Source organism: Macaca nemestrina, chromosome 6 (assembly GCF_043159975.1).
Source record: "Macaca nemestrina isolate mMacNem1 chromosome 6, mMacNem.hap1, whole genome shotgun sequence".
In the NCBI taxonomy this organism is placed as follows: Eukaryota; Metazoa; Chordata; class Mammalia; order Primates; family Cercopithecidae; genus Macaca; species Macaca nemestrina.
In genome coordinates this window covers 125,238,382-125,259,547 of record NC_092130.1, presented here as the reverse complement: position 1 = coordinate 125,259,547, position 21,166 = coordinate 125,238,382, and the positions used below count along the sequence as shown (strand labels likewise).

General features: G+C 38.9%; 1 pseudogene; it reads right to left on the bottom strand.

Annotated features, from left to right (window-relative positions):
• Nucleotides 1–8,229: 8,229 nt before the first annotated feature.
• Nucleotides 8,230–19,333, bottom strand: LOC105499494 (translation initiation factor IF-2, mitochondrial pseudogene; annotated as a pseudogene).
• Nucleotides 19,334–21,166: the final 1,833 nt, after the last annotated feature.

Genomic DNA, 21,166 nt, shown 5'->3' with positions numbered 1-21,166 from the left:
AAAAGCTTCTTTTGCCTCTATTGAGATGAGCATGTGGCTTTTGTCTTTAGTTTTGTTTATGTGGTTAATCACATTTATTGATTTGCATATGTTGAACTAACCTTGCATCCCAGGGATGAAGTCTATTTGAGCATGATGAAATAGCTTTTCGTGTGCTGCTGGATTTGGTTTGCAAGTGCTTTGGTTTTTTGAGGACTTTTACATAGATACTCATCAAGGATATTTTTGGCCTGAAGTTTTCTTTTTTTGTTGTGTCTTTGCCTGGTTTGGGTGTCAGGATGATGCTTCATAGGATAAGTTGGGAGGAGTCCTTCTTCCTTAATTTTTGAAATAGTTTCAGTAGGAATGGTACCAGTTCTTTTCACATCTGGTAGAATTCAGCCATGAATTCATCTGGTGCTGGGATTTTTTGGTTGGTAGGCTATTTATTACTGATCCAATTTTGTTCCTTGTTATTGGTCTGTTCGGGAATACTGTCTATTCCTGGTCCTGTTTTAGGAAGATGCATGTGTCCAGGAATTTATTCTTTTCCAGGTTTTCTAGTTTGTGTACGTAGTGGTGTTTTTAGTAGTTTCTGATATCTATTTTTCTTTCTGTGAGGTCAGTGGCAACATCCCCATCATCATTTCTTTCTTCTTTTTTTTTTTTTAATCAAACAGAGAATTTCAGTTTAATGTGTTATGATTTTTTATTTTTGAACAAAGTGGGCATTTTTAATGGTAACAAATGAACCACTACTGTGAAGAAAAATAAAACTACAAAATTTAACAGTTGTGTTATGCCGGTCAGTCAAATTTTGGGTGCCTATGCACAAACCATTCTTCAAAGCACTGCACTACCTATCATGGCAGCAATTATGCAAGGCTCAAAAGGGACTCACATCAAATTATCATCGCAGTGTTAGTGGAGCTCACTCTTGGCATATATTAAACTTATTTCGTTACACCACGGTAATATTTGAAAGAAGCACAGTTGCCTTATTTTCTAATCATTGTTTTCTTCATAGCACAAAGCTAAAGCCCATAGTAGGTGGTGAAAGCTGAGAACATCTTCTAAACATTGATTCAAAATGACAGGATATAATCTTTTCCTTGATGAAATTTCTGTATTTTTTTTTCATTTTTTTTTATTATTATACTTTAAGTTCTAGGGTACATGTGCATAACGTGCAGGTTTCTTACATATGTATACTTGTGCCATGTTGGCGTGCTGCACCCATCAACTCGTCAGCACCCATCAACTTGTCATTTACATCAGGTATAACTCCAAGTGCAATCCCTCCCCTCTCCCCCCTCCCCATGATAGGCCCCAGTGTATGATGTTCCCCTTCCCAAGTACAAGTGATCTCATTGTTCAGTTCCCACCTATGAGTGAGAACATGCGGTGTTGGTTTTCTGTTCTTGCGATAGTTTACTGAGAATGATGGTTTCCAGCTGCACCCATGTCCCTACAAAGGACACAAACTCATCCTTTTTTATGGCTGCATAATATTCCATGGTATATATGTGCCACATTTTCTTAATCCAGTCTGTCACTGATGGACATTTGGGTTGATTCCAAGTCTTTCCTATTGTGAATAGTGCCGCAATAAACATACGTGTGCATGTGTCTTTACAGCAGCATGATTTATAATACTTTGGGTATATACCCAGTAATGGCATGGATGAGTCATATGGTACTTCTAGTTCTAGATCCTTGAAGAATCGCCATACTCTTTTCCATAATGGTTGAACTAGTTTACAATCCCACCAACAGTGTAAAAGTGTTCCTATTTTTCCACATCCTCTCCAGCACCTGTTGTTTCCTGCCTTTTTAATGATCGCCATTCTAACTGGTGTGAGATGGTATCTCATTGTGGTTTTCATTTGCATTTCTATGATGGCCAGTGATGATGAGCATTGTTTCGTGTGTCTGTTGGCTGTATGAATGTCTTCTTTTGAGAACTGTCTGTTCATATACTTTGCCCACTTTTTGATGGGGTTGTTTGTTTTTTTCTTGTAAACTCGGTTGAGTTCTTTGTAAGTTCTGGATATTAGCCCTTTGTCAGATGAGTAGATTGCAAAAATTTTCTCCCATTCTGTAGGTTGCCTGTTCACTCTGATAGTAGTTTCTTTTGCTGTGCAGAAGCTCTTTAGTTTAATTAGATCCCATTTGTCAATGTTGGCTTTTGTTGCTATTGCTTTTGGTGTTTTAGACATGAAGTCCTTGCCCATGCCTATGTCCTGAATAGTATTACCTAGGTTTTCTTCTAGGGTTTTTATGGTATTAGGTCTAACATTTAAATGTCTAATCCATCTCGAATTAATTTTTGTATAAGGTGTAAGGAAAGGATCCAGTTTCAGCTTTCTACTTATGGCTAGCCAATTATCCCAGCACCATTTATTTAATAGGGAATCCTTTCCCCATTTCTTGTTTTTCTGAGGTTTGTCAAAGATCAGATGGCAGTAGATGTGTGGTATTATTTCTGAGGACTGTGTTCTGTTCCATTGGTCTATATCTCTGTTTTGGTACCAGTACCATGCTGTTTTGGTTACTGTAGCCTTGTAGTATAGTTTGAAGTCAGGTAGCGTGATGCCTCCAGCTTTGTTCTTCTGACTTAGGATTGTCTTGGCAATGCGGGCTCTTTTTTGGTTCCATATGAACTTTAAAGTAGTTTTTTTCCAATTCAGTGAAGAAACTCATTGGTAGCTTGATGGGGATGGTGTTGAATCTATAAATTACCTTGGGCAGTAAGGCCATTTTCATGATATTGATTCTTCCTATCCATGAGCATGGTATGTTCTTACATTTGTTTGTGTCCTCTTTTATTTCACTGAGCAGTGGTTTGTAGTTCTCCTTGAAGAGGTCCTTTACATCCCTTGTCAGTTGGATTCCTAGGTATTTTATTCTCTTTGAAGCAATTGTGAATGGAAGTTCATTCCTGATTTGGCTCTCTGTTTGTCTGTTACTGGTGTATAAGAATGCTTGTGATTTTTGCACATTAATTTTGTATCCTGAGACTTTGCTGAAGTTTCTTATCAGCTTAAGGAGATTTTGGGCTGAGATGATGGGGATTTCTAAATATACAATCATGTCATCTGCAAACAGGGACAATTTGACTTCTTCATTTCCTAACTGAATACCCTTGATTTCTTTCTCTTGCCTGATTGCCCTAGCCAGAACCTCCAACACTATGTTGAATAGGAGTGGTGAGAGAGGGCATCCCTGTCTTGTGCCAGTTTTCAAAGGGAATGCTTCCAGTTTTTGCCCATTCAGTATGATATTGGCTGTGGGTTTGTCATAAGTAGCTCTTATTATTTTGAGATACGTTCCATCAATACCGAGTTTATTGAGAGTTTTTAGCACGATGAGCCGTTGAATTTTGTCAAAGGCCCTTTCTGCATCTATGGAGATAATCATGTGGTTTTTGTCTTTGGTTCTGTTTATATGCTGGATTACATTTATTGATTTGCATATGTTGAACCAGCCTTGCATCCCAGGGATGAAGCCCATTTGATCATGCTGGATAAGCTTTTTGATGTGCTGCTGGATCTGGTTTGCCAGTATTTTACTGAGTATTTTCGCATCGATGTTCATCAGGGATATTGGTCTAAAATTCTCTTTTTTTGTTGTGTCTCTGCCAGGCTTTGGTATCAGGATGATGTTGGCCTCATAAAATGAGTTAGGGAGGATTCCCTCTTTTTCTATTGATTGGAATAGTTCAGAAAGAATGGTACCAGCTCCTTTTTGTACCTCTGGTAGAATTCGGCTGTGAATCCATCTGGTCCTGGACTCTTTTTCATTGGTAGGCTATTAATTATTGCCTCAATTTCAGAGCCTGCTATTGGTCTATTCAGGAATTCCGCTTCTTCCTGGTTTAGTCTTGGGAGAGTGTAAGTGTCCAGGGAATTATCCATTTCTTCTAGATTTTCTAGTTTATTTGCATAGAGGTGTTTATAGTATTCTCTGATGGTTTTTTGTATTTCTGTGGGGTCGGTGGTGATATCGCCTTTATCATTTTTTATTGCATCTATTTGATTCTTCTCTCTTTTCTTCTTTTTTAGTCTTGCTAGCAGTCTATCAATTTTTTTGATCTTTTCAAAAAACCAATTCCTGGATTCACTGATTTTTTGGAGAGTTTTTTATGTCTCTATCTCCTTCAGTTCTGCTCTGATCTTAGGTATTTCTTGCCTTCTGCTAGCTTTTGAATGTGTTTTCTCTTGCTTCTCTAGTTCTCCTTTAATTGTGATGTTAGAGTGTCAATTTTAGATCTTTCCTGCTTTTTCTTGTGGGCATTTAGTGCTATAAATTTCCCTCTACACACTGCTTTAAATGTGTTCCAGAGATTCTGGTGTGTTATATCTTTGTTCTCATTGGTTTCAAAGAACATCTTTATTTCTGCCTTCATTTTGTTATGTACCCAGTAGTCATTCAGGAGCAGGTTATTCAGTTTCCATGTAGTTGAGCACTTTTGATTGAGTTTCTTAGTCTTGAATTCTAGTTTGATTGCACTGTATTCTGAGAGACAGTTTGTTATAGTTTCTGTTCTTGTACATTTGCTGAGGAGTCCTTTACTTCCCATTATGTGGTCTATTTTGGAATAAGTGTGATGTAGTGCTGAGTAGAATGTATATTCTGTTAACTTGGGGTGGAGAGTTCTGTAGATGTCTATTAGGTCTGCTTGCTGCAGAGCTGAGTTCAATTCCTGGATATCCTTGTTAACTTTCTGTCTCGTTGATCTGTCTAATGTTGACAGTGGGGTGTTAAAGTCTCCCATTATTATTGTGTGGGAGTCTAAGTCTCTTTGTAAGTCTCTAAGGACTTGCTTTTTGAATCTGGGTGCTCCTGTATTGGGTGCATATATATTTAGGGTGGTTAGCTCTTCCCGTTGAATTGATCCCTTTACCATTATGTAATGGCCTTCTTTGTCTCTTTTGATCTTTGATGCTTTAAAGCCTGTTTTATCAGAGACTAGGATTGCAATCCCTGCTTTTTTTTGTTCTCCATTTGCTTGGTAGATCTTCCTCCATCCCTTTCTTTTGAGCCTATGTATGTCTCTGCATGTGAGATGGGTCTCCTGAATACAGCAAACTGATGGGTCTTGACTCTATCCAGTTTGCCAGTCTGTGTCTTTTAATTGGAGCATTTAGTCCATTTACATTTAAGATTAATATTGTTATGTGTGAACTTGATCCTGCCGTTATGATATTAACTTGTTAGTTTGCTCGTTAGTTGATGCAGTTTCTTCTTAGCCTCAATGGTCTTTACATTTTGGCATGTTTTTGCAATGGCTGGTACCGGTTGTTCCTTTCCATGTTTAGTGCTTCCTTCAGGATCTCTTGTAAGGCAGGCCTAGTGGTGACAAAATCTCTAAGCATTTGCTTTACTTCTCCTTCACTTATGAAACTTAGTTTGGCTGGATATGAAATTCTGGGTTTAAAATTCTTTTCTTTAAGAATGTTGAATATTGGCCCCCACTCTCTTCTGGCTTGTAAAGTTTCTGCCGAGAGATCTGCTGTTAGTCTGATGGGCTTCCCTTTGTGGGTAACCCGACCTTTCTCTCTGGCTGCCCTTAAGATTTTTTCCTTCATTTCAACTTTGGTGAATCTGGCATTTATGTATCTCGGAGTTGCTCTTCTCAAGGAGTATCTTTGTGGCATTCTCTGTATTTCCTGAATTTGAATGTTGGCCTGCCCTACTAGGTTGGGGAAATTCTCCTGGATGATATCCTGAAGAGTGTTTTCCAACTTGGTTCCATTTTGCCCCTCACTTTCAGGCACCCCAATCAGATGTAGATTTGGTCTTTTTACATAATCCCATACTTCTTGCAGGCTTTGTTCATTTCTTTTTCTTCTTTTTTCTTTAGGTTTCTCTTCTCACTTCATTTCATTCATTTGATCCTCAATCACTGATACTCTTTCTTCCAGTTGATCGAGTCGGTTACTGAAGCTTGTGCATTTGTCATGTATTTCTCGTGTCATGGTTTTCATCCCTGTCAATTCGTTTATGGCCTTCTCTGCATTAATTATTCTAGTTATCAATTCTTCCACTCTTTTTTCAAGATTTTTAGTTTCTTTGCACTGGGTACGTAATTCCTCCTTTAGCGCTGAGAAGTTTGATGGACTGGAGCCTTCTTCTCTCATCTCGTCAAAGTCATTCTCCGTCCAGCTTTGATCCGTTGCTGGCGATGCGCTGCATTCCTTTGCAGGGGGCGATGTGCTTTTATTTTTTGAATTTCCATCTTTTCTGCCCTGCTTTTTCCCCATCTTTGTGGTTTTATCTGCCTCTGGTCTTTGATGATGGTGACGTACTGATGGGGTTTTGGTGTGGGTGTCCTTCCTGTTTGTTAGTTTTCCTTCTAACAGTCAGGACCCTCAGCTGTAGGTCTGTTGGAGATTGCTTGAGGTCCACTCCAGACCCTGTTTGCCTGGGTATCAGCAGCAGAGGCTGCAGAAGATAGAATATTGCTGAACAGCAAGTGTACCTGTCTTTTTCTTGCTTTGGAAGCTTCCTCTCAATGGTGTACTCCACTGTGTGAGGTGTAGGGTGTTGGTCTGCCCCTAGTGGGGGATGTCTCCCAGTTAGGCTACTCGGGGGTCAGGGACCCACTTGAGCAGGCAGTCTGTCTTTCTCAGATCTCAACCTCCATGTTGGGAGATCCACTGCTCTCTTCAAAGCTGTCAGACAGAGTCGTTTGCATCTGCAGAGGTTTCTGCTGCTTTTTGTTGTTGTTGTTGTTGTTGTTGTTGTTGTTTAGCTGTGCCCTGTCCCCAGAGGTGGAGTCTACACAGACAGGCAGGACTCCTTGAGCTGCTGTGGGCTCCACCCAGTTCGAGCTTCCCAGCCACTTTGTTTATCTACTTAAGCCTCAGCAATGGCGGGTGCCCCTCCCCCAGCCTCGCTGCTGCCTTGCTGGTATATCACAGACTGCTGTGCTAGCAATGAGGGAGGCTCCGTGGGCATGGGACCCTCCCGGCCAGGTGTGGGATACAATCTCCTGGTGTGCCCATTTGCTAAGATCCTTGGTAGAGTGCAGTATTGGGGTGGGAGTTACCCGATTTTCCAGGTGTTGTGTGTCTCAGTTCCCCTGGCTAGGAAAAGGGATTCCCTTCCCCCTTATGCTTCCCAGGTGAGGCATGCCTCCCCCTGCTTCAGCTCTGGCTGGTTGGGCTGCAGGAGCTGACCAGCACCGACTGTCCTGCGCTCCCTAGTGAGATGAACCCAGTACCTCAGTTGAAAATGCAGAAATCACCTGTCTTCTGTGTTGGTCGTGCTGGGAGTTGGAGACTGGAGCTGTTCCTATTCGGCCATCCCCATCATCATTTCTAATTGTATTTATTTGGATCTTCTCTCTTTCCTTCTTTATCAATCTAGCTAGTAGCCACTCTATCTTATAACTTTTTCAAAAAACCAACTCCAGCATTCATTGATTTCTTCAATGTTTTTTCATGTCTCTATTTCCTTCAATTCAGCTCTGATTTTGGTTATTTCTTGTTTTCTGCTGGATTTGTGGTTGATTTGTTTTTGCTTCTTTAGTTCTCTCAGTTGTGATGTTAGATTATTAATTTAAGGTTTTTCTGCCTTTTTGATGTGGACACTTAGTGCTATGAAATTCCATTTTAACACTGCCTTAGCTGTGTCCCAGAGATACTGGTATGTTGAATCTTTGTTCTCATTTGTTTTGAAGAACTTCTTGATTTCTGCTTTAATTTAATTATTTACCCAAAAGTGATTCAGGATCATGTTGTTTAATTTCTATATAATTGCATGGTTTTGAGCAATTTGCTTAGTCTTAACTTCTATCTTTATTGCACTGTCCGTCTGAGAGTGTGTTTGGGATGGTTTTGGTTTTTCAGAGGATTGTTTTATGTCCAATTATGTGGTCAGTTTTAGAGTATGATCCATTTGGTGATGAAAAGAATGTATATTCTATTGTTTGGGGTAGAAAGTTCTGTAGAGGTCTATCAGGTGCATTTGGTCCAATGTTGAGTTCAGGTCCTGAATATCTTTGTTAATTTTCTTCCTGAATGATCTAGCTAATATCCTCAGTGGAGTTGTGAAGTCTCCCACTACTATTATTGGGAATCTACACCTCTTTGTAGGTCTCTAAGAACTTGCCTTATGAATCTAGTTGCTCCTGTGTTGGGTGCATATATATTTAGGTCTTCTTGTTGAATTGAATTATTTACTATTATGTAATGTACTTCTTTGTCTTTTTTTTTTTGAGCTATTTACATTTTTAATGTAATTTTAAAATCCTGGATCCCAAAAAGTCTTGGCTTGAAATTGCTTTTCTTTATAACAAACAATTTTATTTCCCACCTTAAATTCTATATTTTCTTCATCTAAATTGATACTACAATCCATTCCAGTTTTGACATTTTTTTAGTGTTTCAGTGAGGTTAATGATCCCCTCCAGATTACATGTCCATTACAGGTTAATTTAATTTGTTTTTTCTAACTGTCCCTTTTGGACTCTGCAGCAATTCACAGGAACTTTTTTCTTCCCTTCTCTTATAAAGAAGGTAGCTAATATAGACCCTTCACCTACTGGGTGCTCTTCCACAGCACAGAGTAATCTGCTGCTCACTTCCTCTTGCAGATCTCCAATAAGACGGTCAATTATTTTGTGAAGTTTAATTTTTACTCCTTTTTTGCAGTTAACTGTTGTATAGCATTGCCTGTATTCACATTAAAGTCATATATAACACCATCAAATCTTTCAGCAAGGTTGACATCATTTGCCCTTATATCACCCACTCCAAAATGTTCTAATTCTAGTTCACACTCGTGTGATGCATCATAGGTATCTATAATGTTCAAAATAGCCTCAGCAGATCATCAACATCACTTTTAATAATCATAGGAAGTACATTTGAATGTCTTTCCATTTTCTCTTTTGGCTTTAAGGATGTTTGTTCTTTTCTTTCTAAATACTTTAGAAATGATCTTTCCTTCCACTGCACATTGCCATACTTCTCACGGGCTTTTTGATATGCTTCTTGGTGTTCCTTTGACTTTTCTTCTATTATTTTCAGATCCTCTTGACTTTTCTCCTGTTCTCGTTCATACTTCCGCCAGTCAAGGAGGATTCAGATTCTACTTCAAGAATTTCATCTCCAGCAGAAGGAAGGTCTCTCCAGCCTATAATTCCCACTGCCATGCTGAGATATGGCTCATCGATTGTTTTTCCATTTTAATCAAACATTAAGTGTACTTTTGTCCAACTTTTCCCGGCAACCAGAACAGAGTCTTCTCTTAAAGTTTCTCTTTGAATTATAGCTGTAGTAAAAGGACCTCTTCCTTTGTGACTCTATTACTGTTCCTTCCACTGGACCAGTGAGTTCTGCTTTCAATTCTAACATTTCCGCAGTTGTTCTTCTCTCACAGCCATCAGATTATCACCTGTAACTGCAGAGACAGGCAGTGTTTGAACATAACCTCCATAATCTTCACACAGCACATCATAAGCCAGCAGCTCTTTTTTCACTTTCTCAGGGTCAGCCTCAGGTTTGTCACATTTATTTATGGCAAGGACAATAGGAACTTGAGCATCTTTGGCATGCTGAATAGATTCTATACCCCATTATCTTCAGCTACAACCAATATGACAATGTAAGTGACATGAGCCCCTCTGCTCTCATTGCTGAGAAAGTAGCAAGTCCTAGAGTATCAAGAAAAGTTATCTTTTCCCCAGAAGGCGGAGACACAACAAAGGCACCAGTGTGCTGAGTGGTGCCTCCAGCTTCCATTGCTGCCATTTCAATTTTCCCTTTTTCTTTTCTTTTCTTTTCTTTCTTTTCTTTCTTTCTTTCTTTCTTTCTTTCTTTCTTTCTTTCTTTCTTTCTTTCTTTCTTTCTTTCTTTCTTTTTTTTTTTTTTTTCTCATGGTTTGGCTGTTTGTCTGTTATTGGTGTATAAGAATGCTTGTGATTTTGTTTTTTTCTTTTTTTTTGAGACGGAGTCTTGCTCTGTGGCCCAGGCTGGAGTGCAGTGGCTGGATCTCAGCTCACTGCAAGCTCCACCTCCCAGGTTTACGCCATTCTCCTGCCTCAGCCTCCCAAGTAGGTGGGACCACAGAAGCCTGTCACCACGCCCAGCTAGTTTTTTGTATTTTTTTAGTAGAGACAGGATTTCACCGTGTTAGCCAGCATGGTCTCGATCTCCTGACCTCATGATCCGCCCATCTCGGCCTCCCAAAGTGCTGGGATTACAGGCTTGAGCCACTGCGCCCGGCCATGCTTGTGATTATTGTACATTGATTTTTTATCTTGAGACTTTGCTGAAGTTGCTTATCAGCTTAAGGAGATTTGGGGCTGAGACGATGGGGTTTTCTAAATATACAATCATGTCATCTGCAAACAGGGACAATTTGTCTTCCTCTTTTCCTAATTGAATATACTTTATTTGTTTCTCTTGCCCGATTGCCCTGGCCAGAACTTCCAACACTATGTTGAATAGGAGTGGTGAGAGAGGGCATCCCTGTCTTGTGCCAGTTTTCAAAAGGAATGCTTCCAGTTTTTGCCCATTCTCCATGATACTGGCTGTGGGTCATCATAAATAGTTCTTCTTATTTTGAGAGATACCTTCCATCAATATGTAGTTTATTGAGAGTTTTTAGTATGAAGGGCTGTTGAATTTTATTGAAGGCCTTTTCTCCATCTACTGAGATAATCATGTGGTTTTTGTCTTTGGTTCTATTTATGTGATGGATTACACTTATTGATTTGTGTATATTGAACCAGACTTGCATCCCAGGGATGAAGTCAGCTTGATCTTGGTGGATAAGCTTTTTGATGTGCTGCTGGATTTGGTTTGCCAGTATTTTACTGAGGATTTTTGCATTGACGTTCATCAGGAATATTGGTCTAAAATTCTTTTGTTGTTGTTGTTGTGTCTCTGTCAGACTTTGGTATCAGGATGATGCTGGCCTCATAAAATGAGTTAGGGAGGATTCCCTCTTTTTCTATTGATTAGAATCATTTCAGAAGGAATGGTACCAGCTCCTCTTTGTATCTTCGGTAGAATTCGGCTGTGAATCCATCTGGTCCTGGACTTTTTTTGGTTGGTAGGCTAGTAATTATTGCCTCAATTTCAGAGCCTGTTATTCGTCTCTTCAGAGGTTCAAATTATCCCTGGTTTAATCTTGGGAGGCTGTATGTGTCCAGGAATTTATCCATTTCTTCTACATTCTCTAGTTTATTTGCATAGAGTTGTGTATAGTATTCTCTGATGGTAGTTTGTATTTCTGTGGAATCGGTAGTGATATCCCCCTTATCATATTTTATTGCATCTATTTGATTCTTCTCTCTTTTCTTCTTTATTAGTCTTGCTAGCAGTCTAGCAATTTTGTTGATCTTTTCAAAAACCAGCTCCTGGATTCATTGATTTTTTGAAGCTTACATATAGCTATTTTATTAGAATAAGTTACTGGTTCCTTGTTTTGTTCATTTGAAGAGAACATGGTTTCCTGTTTGCTATTGTTTCTTGTGGATGTATGTCTGTGTCTTTGCATTGAAGTATTGGTTATGCATTCCAAACTTCCTTGTCTGGCTTGTTTAGTTTTACTGGATGTATTTGCTTAGAGGTTCTTTATTGTCAAGTCATTGCTTCCTTTTCAGTTCTAGACGGCACCTTAATCTCAGGTTCACCTCAGCTCTAATACACAATCCAAGTTCTGCCCTTTGCTAATGGGAGAGGTCCAAAAGGGGATGTACCAGCAATGTAGGAACGCTAGTTAGGGGATCATGCCCAGGGAGCATGTGGGACAAACTTCCTACAGTGTTGTGCCGCTGAATAGCCACTCTGATTTGGCATCTCCTTTGGCCCTGAGTCACACAGCAGAGTTTCCAGGGCTGGGGATGGTAGACATTACTAAGCTCCTTTTGAAATGTCTGCCCACCAATACTTCACCAGGGTTTGAATCATTTTATCAACTCCATGGTAAGTAAAAGAATGAAAAGCTCAGAAGAATGGCAACTTTAGGGATTCAGGAAGTACTAAACAGCTATCTGGGTGCCCCAGAACCCCTCAAGGATTTCACATTCTGTATTAATCCAATCTTGTTTTTTTTTTTTTTCCCCATTTCTAAGGCATATTTTTACCATTCTTGTAAGTTCCGAATTTTTTTTTTTTATGTCCTTTGGATGGATTTCACTCAAGGTGCATAGTTTATTAGTTGAGACACTTTTGAAGTTTTTTTGTTTTTTGTTTGTTTGTTTTTTTGGTGGCAGCTTTAGCATGAAAATCAGCCATGTAATTTCCCTGATATTCAGGGTCTCTTTTATAAGTAGAAGTTTTAATTTTTATGATAGCTACTTATGAAGGCAGCAATAATGCAGAGATTAACAACCTGAGACCCATTTTTATAAGCATATCATTTGACGTTAAGGATCCCCTCTGTTTCTACAACACACTAAAATCACCGACTACTGAAAAAGTATACCTGGCATCAGTCTAGATATTTTCAGTCTTATCTTTTGCTGTTTTACAATCTCAAGTGAGGGCAAATAATTCTGCAGATTAGGCTGAATTAAATTGGGGAGATCTCCTTTTTATCATAGTTCATGTTGGATTGTAACAGCATGACCAGCTTAGTATTTTCCTTCAAAATTTTTGGCATAGGAAACATCGGCATAGAGCACGAGCTCTGGATTGGTGAATAGAATTTCTTGTAAATCCAATCTCAGAGTCAAATTTTGGGAAATCAGTTTAACACAATTATAAGTCTCTCTTTTGTTGGGTAAAGGTAAGATGGTAGCAGAGTTTAAAGAAAGAATTGCAGCAAAGAATATGCAGATTTGAAGGTGATAGGAGCAGAATCACATAAAATGTTAACCTGCTGGCTGAGAAATGCTGGGTACATTCAGGATTTAGCAAGCTTTCTACAGCATGTGAAAAGTGTAGGCATAAGTTATTGCCTTGAACAAGTTCTGAGAAAGATTGTATAATTTGGCACCTGCAACTACTGCCTTTAAACAATTTGGATGTGCTATAACCACCAGACATAACTGTACACTATACTAGTCTACGGTCCTATTTTGTCCTACAAGTTTTTGAGTGAGGACCTCTAGAGTCTGATTGTTTCATTCATGAATAAACAATGTGAATGGTTTATAAAACTTGGAGAGTCATAACACAGGAGGATTTTGCAAAACCTGTTTTAGTTCAATAAGGGCCTCCTATTATTTTGCTTTCCACAGAAAAGGGTCCTGATTGCTATTTTTAGTTAGTTCATAGAGTGGAGAGGCCAATGTTGTGACCCGGTCCATCGTGAAAGTCTGAGGAATCCTCTGAGTTGCCTTTTACTCACAGGTCTAGAATAATTTTGAAGAGTATTTTTTTTTTCTGGAGACAGAAAGATTACTTTTGCAGAGAAGTTGTGACCTAGATAATGTGCCACTTCTTGTGAGAATTGAAGCTTATCTCAAGAGGTCTTATGGCCCTTATAAGCTGGTTGTTATAATGCATATATTTGGTCAATTTGTACATCCTCTTTAGATGAAGAACAAAGAAGCAAATCACCTACATATTGAATCAAGGTAGAATGTCTGGGAAACTGCAGTGTTCAAATCTTGATATAAAATTTGTGAGAAATACGAAGGAGCGTTGATTAATCCTTAAGGTGTTGCTGTCAAAGTACGTTGTTGATTTTTCCCAGTGAAAATATACAAATACTAACACTCTTTTTGTCTACAGGAATGCTAAAATATATATACAAAGTATAAGTTTACTACTGTGAACCACTCAGTTTCAGTTCATTCCTTTGACAGCAAAGCGTTTGAATTTGTTATCACTGGGAATTTTTTTTTTTTTTTTTTTTTTTTTTTTTTTTTTTTTTTTTAGACAGAGTCTCACTCTGTCGCCCTGGCTGGAGTGCAGTGGCACCATCTCAGCTCACTGCAAGCTCCACCTCCCAGGTTCACTCCATTCTCCTGCCTCAGCCTCCGGAGCAGCTGGGACTGTAAACGCTCGCCACCATGCCCGACTAATTATGTTTTTGTATTTTTAGTAGAGACGTGGTTTCACCGTTAGCCAGGATGGTTTCTATCTCCTGACCTCGTGATCCACCCAACTCGGCCTCCCAAAGTGCTGGGATTACAGGCATGAGACACAGCGCCAGCCCGGGAATCTTGATATATAATTTTATATATAGCTCTAAGGCCCTGTACAAATCTCCATCCCTCTCCAGGGATTTCTTGACAGGTAAGATAAGGTCACAAGGACTAGTACAGAAAATAATTACTCCTTGATTTATTAGGTCCTCTACTCTTAGAGTGAGTCCTTGTGTTGCTTCAGGTTTCAGAGGGTATTGGGGTAACTTACAAAGCAGTTTAGGCTGAGCACAGTGGCTCATGCCTGTAATCCCAGCACTTTGGGAGGCCGAGGTGGGAAGATCACCTGAGGTCAAGAGTTTGAGACCAGCCTGGCCAACATGGTGAAACCCCATCTCTACTAAAAGTACAAAAATTAGCCTGGCATGGTAGTGCACAACTGTAATTCCAGCTACCCAGGAGGCTGAGGCAGGAAAATCACGAACTCGGGAGGCAGAGGTTGCAGTGAGTCGAGATCACACCACTGCACTCAAGCCTGGGTGACCGAGTGAGACTTCGTCTCATAAAAGAAAAAAAAAGAAAAAGAAAAGAAAGCAATTTAAAAAGGGCCAATCACAAGTTTAGTGGATTTGATGTGTTTGATCTTTCCGACATCTGTAGAGAAGAAGCCCATAAAGCATCAGGAATTTCAGAAAGATGTATATCTATACTTTTATGGAACTTAATAGTTTCCTTAGGATAGTCAATTTGGGCCACAATGTTTTATTGTCTGATAAATCTTAGATAGATCATTTCTTAGATAAATCATTTAGATAAATCAGATTATCTAAGATGATAAATTTAGATAAATCAGATTATCTAAGATGATCATCTTGGATAAATCATTTCTCTGGAGGATAATTTTATTGAGCCTCCAATTAGGAAAACAGATCTTTATCTAGGAGATTCAGAGGAGCAGCATCACATACAAGGAAGGCATGATTCTTAGAAAAAGGGTCAAGGGTGACAGCTGAAAATTCTGTTAAAGGAACCCTTTGAACTTGATTTGAAACTCCTGCCATTGAGATAACTTTTATTATCCTGAGAAAGTTCTTGATATATCATGGTGGACTCTAAAGTAGAAAGAGTCTTTCTGGTGTCACAGTACAAATTTCTTCATTTAAGTTTGGTTTCTCCTCATTGATTTAAAGGAATTATTGGAAGTAGCTTACTGGGCAATTCCTTGGAACCCTTTAAACATTAAGAGTTGTTAAAAGGATGTGGGGGTTGTTCCAATTTCCCCTTATTTAGCAATGGGCAGTCTTTTTGCCAATGCCCCTTCTACTTCCAGTAACCATAAGCATCTTTATCAATGGAGGCAAAATTGGGAATAAGATTTTTTAGAGACAGGCCAAATTCCCTGCAACTGTTGTAATTGTAGTGTCATTAGTTTGTTTACCTGATGGCTTCTTTTTCTTGTCTAATATCCCTTCAACATGCTCTGCTAGATATTGCAGTTCTGTGAGAGTTACCTCTAATTTTAGTTTAGGAACAAAATGGGCTGGTATAGCCACTTTATCATCCTGGCCTTTAAAGCCAGTATTATGTGAAAACTGTCTACACATGAGCATGATAGTCTGCAGCAGATTCATTTTTTTATAAGGTTAAATTATGGTCCAGCCTATTCTCATTGGAAGTGCTTCAGGAATAGCATCTAACAGTTGTTGGCCCATTTTTGTGTCCATCTGCATTTCCTATTTAAAAGCATGCTTAGCAGGATCCTCAGTACATCCAGATGGATGATCCCAATGGGGTTTTTCTAGACATTTTCAGTTATCTCTTGTGCATACTATCACATGGACAAATTGGTACAAACTAAAACCATGAATTATAGACCCCTTAAAAATTTTTAAATTTTAAATTCTATAAATTTGGTTGTCTGTTTTTAGTATCACAAAATCTTTTATGATGGCTCAGAGTTCTGTGTAAGACCAAGGTTTAAATTCAGCTGTAACAGGTACTCCTGGCTCATTTGAGTGTCTAATTTTTTAAAGGAAGCTGGTGTGAAGAGGTTTAGGTGGAAAAGCCAAGACATTAAAGGGGTTAGTAGGTTCAGAAAAATCAGTTACTGGAGGATAAAATGAAGCAGAGGGATTCACAGAGGGTCTATAGAGTCAGGCTGAGTTTTAGCTTTTAAATTATTATTTGCACACTGATAGAGATTATTTTGGAGAGGTTATTGTGAGTCATTCTGTCTTTTAAAAGCTTCTGCATACCAGTCCAAGACTGCATTCAGTTGTCTTTGAGAGGTTCTGGGTCATTTCTTTTCAAGAGTGCTTTCAGAATGAACTATTTTGTGTAAGTTAAAGGTTGCCCAAAGCGGCCACTGCAGCCTCACATTGTCCTTTATAAAGTTCACCTTTTCACACACAAAAACACACAAGATCCTGATCCATAGCTGCTAAAAATATAGGAAGCAGGGGGTTCAGACAGATGTAGGGAAGGGATTATCGACCAGGTGGAATGTATCTTTGCCTTGGATTTCCTAAAATGAATGTATCTATAGGGAACCTTGTACTTGTACTGCTGTCCAGAAACCCAGTGGAATGGCAGGTTGTCTCCTGTTACAGACACAGGGAATAATGGGTTTTCTCCTCTTGCAGATGGAAGGATGACTTATCAAGAAGCTTTCACACAGCACAGGTGTGCACAACAAAGTTGAAGAGCTTGAAATGCAGAGAGTACATCTCGGATCTGAGAGAACCTTTGAGCTCCATGTTTAGCAAGAAGCAGTGAGTGCCATGTGCTCTGTGGTACTGGCATCAGGTTACTCTCCTGTCTTGGAGCTTATCAACGATCTACTTTACATCTCATATTTGATACCGAAAACTGCTAAAAATAAAATCAGATCAAGTAAAACAGGAATATAGGAGTTTGTTGTGCCTACGGCATCGGGTTACTCACCTGCCTTGGAGCTTATCAAGGATCTACTTTACATCTCATATTTGACACCAGAAACTGTTAAAAACAAAATCAGATCAAGTAAAACAGGAATATAGGAGTTTATTGTGCCTACCAAAGAACATTTAAAAAACCAGGAGATTTCAAACTGAACAGGTTAAGAAGCTCATCTCACAAGTGTTAAACAGCACAGCTTATAAAGCATCAGTGACAAAGTACATTGAACTCTATTGTAATTGGCTACTACAAATTTGTATCCCTTTTAGGGCACATAGAGCTACAGAAGCTTATTTTTCTGTAGCTGACTGACTCAACTTTATCATATTGACGTGGAAGAAAGGCTTATGGTTTGTTTATGGTTAGAGCTTGCATTTCAGAGAGATCAACATAGCTTACATTTTGTTATGGCTATGGTTGGTTGTTCTGAGAATATATCCAAACTGTGGCCTCCCTTTTGAATTCTTTTAACATCCTTTAACAATGAGATGCTGTGCAGAGAGAGAAAGAGAGAGGCCAAGGAGCAGTGAGGTGCCAGATTTGTGAGAGACCTTTCTTGGAGCTTTCAGGCAAGGAAAGACTCCAGCTGAGTACCACACAGTGATCCAGTTGATGCCACTTGGAGCAGAAAAACAGCCCAGCTAAGCTCTACCCAAACTTCTGGCCCACATAACTCTGAGGTATAATAAAATAGCTGTTGTTGTAAGCCACTAAGTTTTGGGGTAACATATGTTACCACAATAAATAATCCAAACATTCTCCTCTAAACTTAGATTGTCGATAGGATTAATGTGACAAGTAATAACTTATAGCCTTGTGACTTGACCTCCACTGTTGGCTTAAATTTCAATTTAAATATTTTATTGTTATTCAATTTGTCATGTGAGTATATCTTCCGTCCCAGTGAGATTGCAATTCCTTTTTAGTACCTACATATAGTCTTATATATAATAATTTTGGTGAACTCTGCTTTTATTCTTTAGAAAATTAACATAGGTAAAATTTACCTTTTTTAACTAAAATTTGTGTTGTGTTTGTATAATGCTACAAACATCTTTATTTGTTGTTCCTTTTAGTATATGTGCCATCATTGAATAAAAGTGAGTGACAAGGTGCTGGGAAAATGTGGAAATGAGAGTGGGAATGTGGATGTAGGTTATCTCTTATTAAAAAATAATATTTGATTAAAAATCATTAGAGAAAAACATATGTTAGCCACTGAGTGGTATATAAAGTAATAAAATAAAGGTGAGAATTTACAAATGATCCATTAGTAGAAAAAAAACAATCAAACAAAAAACCAAAAATGCAAACACAAGTCCTGGGATAGTGTAGTTAAAGTCTGTGATGACCCCCAAGATTACTGACCCTGGCATCATAGCTTATATAATTCATTCCCCTTGAGCATGGACAGGCCTGTGAATATATTGGGGTAGTCACCCCTTGATTAGGTTATATTTGATGAGACTTCATTTTAACCAACTGGATGGAGAAATTCCTAGTGAGAGAGATGCCCTCATGCTTGTCTGGAAGAAGTAAATAGCCACATCGTGAAATGCCTATGAAAAGGGATAATCTTCAAAAGCTGAGCACCTCAGTTCTATAACCCCAAGGAACTGAATTCTGGCAACAACTAATGAACTTAGAAGAGGCCCCCAAGGTCTCAGATGAGGTCATAGCCTGAGCTAACACCTTGATTGCAGTCTGTTGAGACTCAAGCATAACATCCAGTAACTGTGCCTGAACTCTTTACTCATAAAATCTGTCAGATCATAAATTTCTGTTGTCTTAAGCCACTAAGTTAGTGATAATTTGTTACACAGCAATAGAAAACTAACAGAGTGTGATTCTACTTATACTGTAAAAAAAATATATGTTTCTATACTCGAACAAGGTCAAGAATGAGTGTGGAAGGAAAAGAAGAAACCAGGTTCCTTGATGACATCATTGAACTGAGCCGCCATCCCTGAGATGCTTACTTCCAGACCTTCTGTAAAACAATAATAATAATACCAGTAACTGTTAGTTACAGCACTGTTATTTGGATTTTTGAATAATGGACAACTGAATGCATTCCTATTTGCTCTAGGACATTCTGTGGCCTGCCTTAATTTAAATAAATATAAAGCTTTGTTCTATGCCTTAGAATTGCCATTTGAAGTCCCGACACAGAATTCTTTTTCTACCTTCTAGCTTTAATGGCTCATCCCTGCTATGAGGATAATGTCCAGTATCTAAGGTCTTTCGTTATGTGGGCCTTAAATAACCATTTAACTTACCTTTCAACAATCTTCCTGCACCCAAACTCGAATTATCAAGAGATACTTGAAGTTCCTCCAAAGTTGGCTGTCCTATGTACCTCATTGATTTTACCTCTGATTATTTTATTTTTCATCTTCTTTTTTACATGTTTGACATAGCTTTGCCTAAAGCTCTGATGACTAGTTCTCAGTTCAATTCCCTTGCACCCTTCTCTTTGGAAAGCTTTTCTGATTGTCCTTCTTCAAGAGCTTCTTCTCTGGGTTCCCCAGCATCTTGCGTACATCCTTATCCCAGCTTTTAACCCATTATGCTATAATCATTTTTATCTGTATCAATTAACCCCAAATGCTGAGGCAGTGTCTGGGTTACCTTTGTGTCCTATGTGCCATGGTATTCAGCACACAGCTGTCATTCCATAGTTATTTCTTACACAGAAGGAAAGAATGAAATTCAAAAGCCCACAAACAGGTATACTTTGAGAAGCAACCACCTCCTGGAGTATCTTTCATCGAGCTTCCTTCCCTAGAGATAACAGTTATCAGTTGAACCTTCTAGAGATCTTCCAAATCTATGCATACATTTCTGTTTTACTTTCCTTTCTCGACAGATGGCAGCATTCTGTGATCACTGTCCCACACCCAGCTTTTCTACTTTTAACAATATGTCTACTGATTCACATATAGAGCATTCCTCTTTATACAGCTAAATATTACTCCATTCTGTGGATGTTCAACCATGTATTAATCAGTTCTCAATTGACTACATTAACGTTAACACTCCCCACCTACAAATAATTCAAAAATTATTATTGTATATTGTATATATTGTATATATCTTTACTGGTTCATACGAATGCATATGTAGAATATAATTGTAGCAATATTTCTTTGTCAAAAGATTTTTTTTTTGAGATGATTCCTCGCTCTGTCGCCCTCGGCTGACTGCAAGCTCCGCCTCCCGGGTTCACGCCACTCTCCTGCCTCAGCCTCCCGCGTAGCTGGGACTACAGGCGCCCGCCAACACACCCAGCTAATTTTTTCTCTTTTTAGTAGAGATGGGGTTTCACTGTGTTAGCCAAGATGGTCTCAATCTCCTGACCTCATGATCCGCCCGCGTTGGCCTCCCAAAGGGGGATTACAGGCGTGAGCCACCGCACCCGGCCTGTGCTATATGTTTTCATAGATATTGCCACATCATTTTCCTTCAACACTGTAACTTAATTGCATTCTCACCAATGAAAGGGTTTGTTTTCCTATACCAATGACTATAGATCAAATTTTTACTCTTTGTCAATGTGACAGATGAAAAATGGCATGAATTTACAGTTTACTTTGTGTTTGTTTTATTATGAGCCAGGGTGAGCACTTTTTATGTATTAAAATGTGATGTAAAATCTTGCTGCAATCAACAAATCCAGTCTGGCTAGTTCAGCCAGAAATACAATATCTTAAAAGTAATTAGATACTACTTGAGACTGTGGAGAAAACAAACTCAAGGATAAACTTTCGGGAACACAAAAAACCATGCAATAAACGGCCTGACATGGATACCACTGGGGCTTCTTTCATTACACATGAAATGCCAGGTCTCAGTGCTCCTACATTCACTATTGCTCCATCACTGACACTACCTGTGATCAGGTACTTGCCCTTGCAATTCCTCCTGCCACCTACTCTAGCAAAATGGGAACACTGTTTTGCTCATCTCTGAATCAGTCTCATAGAGGTGTGTCTGTCGGTCGAAGTCTAGGTCACCTGCCTGAGTGCTAGCTGCAAGAGAGGCTGGGTATTTGAGTTCTGGTTTTGATTGGAAAGGCAGGATTCATGATGTTAACATTTCCCCCAAAATGCAAATGTTTTTCAAAATATGAAAAGAAGCCCTGAACATGTCATATATCCTCTCCAGAACTCCAAATCATTCTTCATACTCAATCTT